The following is a 3,678-nucleotide window of genomic DNA, read 5'->3' as shown; positions in this document are numbered from 1 at the left end:
CATCCATTCAAGCCCTGTCGACCTCCAGATCGGGCGCAAGCAGCTCCTGCGCCCCACACCCCTATGATAGACACTGATGCGCCGCTTCCCTGGGGAACAGGCGGACTAGGTGCTCCGCGCGCCTAAGCGGGTGCTTCTTCTTTTAATTGCGGTTCGACTGACCCTGAATTGAAATCCAAGCGGGCTACTGACCTCTAGCAAAGGTTAAATAGTAAAAGGGAGGAAACCTTGTGCATTTAGTATCACGAAGAAGATGCAGTAAGAAGCGCTCAACTAGTTTATTTCGTGGGATGAATATGGTGTGAGCGGAGACGTAAGATTTGCATGAATAAGGTAAGGGGAGTACCTCTTTCTGCTGGCAGTGCTGCGTCCTCCTTCTATTTTTCCGACGATCTTGTTGTTCGCCGGAAACCAGAAGTTGTGGAGGACGGTGCAGCCTTGGACGAACCCATGGCCAAGTTGTTGAGTGTGGTGCGGTGGCCGTCTGTCGGTGGCGGGGAAGCAGATCTGAGGTGGCGAACGATGGCGTAGCGGGAACAGCTCCGATGCGGTGGACGATTGCGACAGTGGAGCTGCAGTAGTGAGGCACAGGACGGTGTGGTCAGAGTGGTTCTGGTACGGCGCATGTCGGCGTCGGCGTCGTGGAGGCAGCTCTGCCTCGGATTCAGCTGCTAAGTCCTTGAGGGCGTTGCGGTTGCGGTTGTGTTGGATGACGATGTCGGGCTACCGGCTCCGGCGTGATGGAGGAGGGCGGTGGTGGATTGGCCGCTATGGGGTGGAGGACGGAGGAGGTTGGGGTTTCGCGGCTGGTGGAGAGGGTGTTTTCGCGCCCACGGAGTATGAATGGGGAAACGGAGGGAGGCGGGGAACTAAGGGGGAACAATGTTTCGGTTTGAGACGCGCTTGTTTGAAATTTGGGGAAAGTTACAAACTTTGCCCCCATCTAAAATTTCGGACATATTGCGGGTTGGTGGTAGGACAGTCATGTCAGATGTCCCAAATGTGGGCGGGATAGATTTCGGCTGAGCGCATGGGTGTTTAGGCGCCCACGGCGTATGAATGCTTCTCGGAGACGGTTGAGACTGGCATCTTGGTGAAGTTACAAACCTACCCCGGTTTAGACCTTTGGACATCAGGCGATAGGCTACACGGGCCAGAGTCATGACAGTAATTTCCTACCACCAAAACATTAGTCTCGCGCGGTTTAGGGTGACCAGAGGCCTATTTGGCGCTCCGTTCAATATTCGGGCTAGAAATCATATTCAAGACGCAAACCAATATCACACTACCAACTTAAAGGTCTCCCATCATAAGTGACTGATGCAGGATACACAAGAAGAGTAGTTTCATGTAAGAACATGGTGTGATAGACAGATATAGTATGTACCAAAAACAAGCGTGTCATATTCACATGTATCATGTGTAAGCTAAGCAGACGCATTTTACACTAATTAGGAGCAATACGAGCGAGACACCATATGCAACATGCAACCAGATATCACACTGCCAAGTTAGAGCAAGCACCTTGGATGGTGGAGTAGGGGAGCGAAGACTTGGACCATGTAATGCACTATCAGTACAAGGAGAATCGGTACAGATGCTCCGTTTACGTTGCTGCAGAGGACCACCATCACTGCCTTCCTTACTCTTTTCCTTCCTCTTTCTTGATTTTGCCCTGTCAAGTCAAACCCACAAGAAAAAGGAATAAAATTTGCTCTTCAGAACTTATTGATGCATGATACTAACGAACACTACTTCCATGTAAGGCAGCCGCATGATAGGAGGATGGAATATGTATGAAAAACAGGACGACGTGACATATTGACATGTATGATGTATAAAGTGTAAACTAAGCACAAGGTGCTTGAACTTGTTAGAATCGATGCAAGCTAGAAACCATATGAAAGATGAAACCAATATCACTCTGCCAAATTAAAAGGGTGCCCTAACAAATGTAGTTGACCAAATTAGAAGCAATACATGGCAACAGGCTAGAAATAATATGCAATATGCAACGAATAAAGGTGACTCATCGTAAGTAATTGATGCAGGATACAGAAGAGAGGTAGTTTCATGTAAGAACAAGGTTAACACATAGATGTAGTGTGTACCAAAAATAGGAAGGCATGTCATATTCACAGGTATAGTGTGTAAACTAAGAAGATGCAATTTACCCTAATTAGAAGCATTACAAGCTAGACACCATATGCAACATGCAACCACATATCACACTGCGAAGTTGGAGCAAGCACCTGTGATGGTGGTGTAGGGGAAGTGATGTCTTCGGGTACAGAGCAACGTTCAATATCTTCATTTAGGCTTGCTGTTTCTTGAGAATCATGTGGAGAGGATGAAATTGCATTCTTTATAAGAGGATTGTGTCTCATATTAACCCACGCGCGTGACTGTCTCATCATAAGCGATAGACGCAGGATACACAAGAACAGTAGTTTGATGTAAGAACATGGTGTGATAGGCAGATGTAGTATGTACCAAAAACAGGAAGGCGTGTCATATTCACATGTATAATGTGTAAGCTAAGGAGATGCAATTTAACAAATTAGGAGCATTGATGAGGGATACACAAGAGAAGTAGTTTGATGTAAGAACATGGTTAATAAAAAGATGTAGTATGTACCAAAACCAGGAAGGCATGTCATACTCACAGGTATAATGTGTTAACTAAGCAGATGCAATTTACCCTAATTAGAAGCATTACAAGGTAGACACCATATGCAACATGCAACCACATATCACACTGTCAAGTAAGAGCAAGCACCTGCGATGGTGGTGTGGGGGAATTGCGGTGATCAACTAGAGACCTACATTGACTATCTTCATTTAGCCTTGTTGTTTCTTGAGAATCATGTGGGGAGGATGACAGTGCACTCTTTAAATGAGTAGGGCGTCTCATAGTAACCCACCCGGGTGACTGTCTCATCATAAGTGATTGGCGAGGGATACAAAAGAGCATTAGTTTGATGTACGAACATGGTTAGTAGACATATGTAGTATGTATAAAAAACAGGAAGGCATGTCATTATCAAAGGTATAATGTGTAAAGTAAGCAGATGCAATTTAACCAAATTGGAAGCAATACAAGCTAGACACCATATGCAACATGCAACCACATCTGACAGCGCGAAGTTAAAGCAAGCACCTGGGATGGTTGTGTGTGGCAATTGAGATCATCAACTGCAGAGCTACTTTTATTGTCTCCAACTGCTGACACTGCACCCATTAGAGCGTTGAGACGCTTACTGCTTACCTTCAAATTACACTGGAGCGACTTCTGTCTTTTCTTTTCTGCATTCATCAACACTGCGTCAGAGTCTGAAATATCCATGCATAAAAAAACAATAATGTGAGTATGGGTGAAGTGTGTGCACAATTAGTATAGTGTAAAGGTAGCAGATAGCAGATTGGTGAGAAATAAATGACGGGAGACATATGATAGCTCTACAACATGCATGGCACACTCAATTACTACAAGATTCTATGAAAATAACAGTCGACTGAAAGCAAATAGGTCAGTCCATTTTTTCTGCACCATCCTATGTACAAAGAACGGGGAGATCGCCTTCATATACCTCCAGCGAGTCAGTGTTGACGATCCTCCTCGAAACTCCAGCGACCACCGGCCCAGTATTCCTCCCCTTCCTGTGCCCTCCCCTCGAC

This window comes from Triticum dicoccoides, chromosome 5B (genome assembly GCF_002162155.2).
Source record: "Triticum dicoccoides isolate Atlit2015 ecotype Zavitan chromosome 5B, WEW_v2.0, whole genome shotgun sequence".
Classification (NCBI taxonomy): domain Eukaryota; kingdom Viridiplantae; phylum Streptophyta; class Magnoliopsida; order Poales; family Poaceae; genus Triticum; species Triticum dicoccoides.
This window is presented reverse-complemented; position numbering follows the sequence as displayed.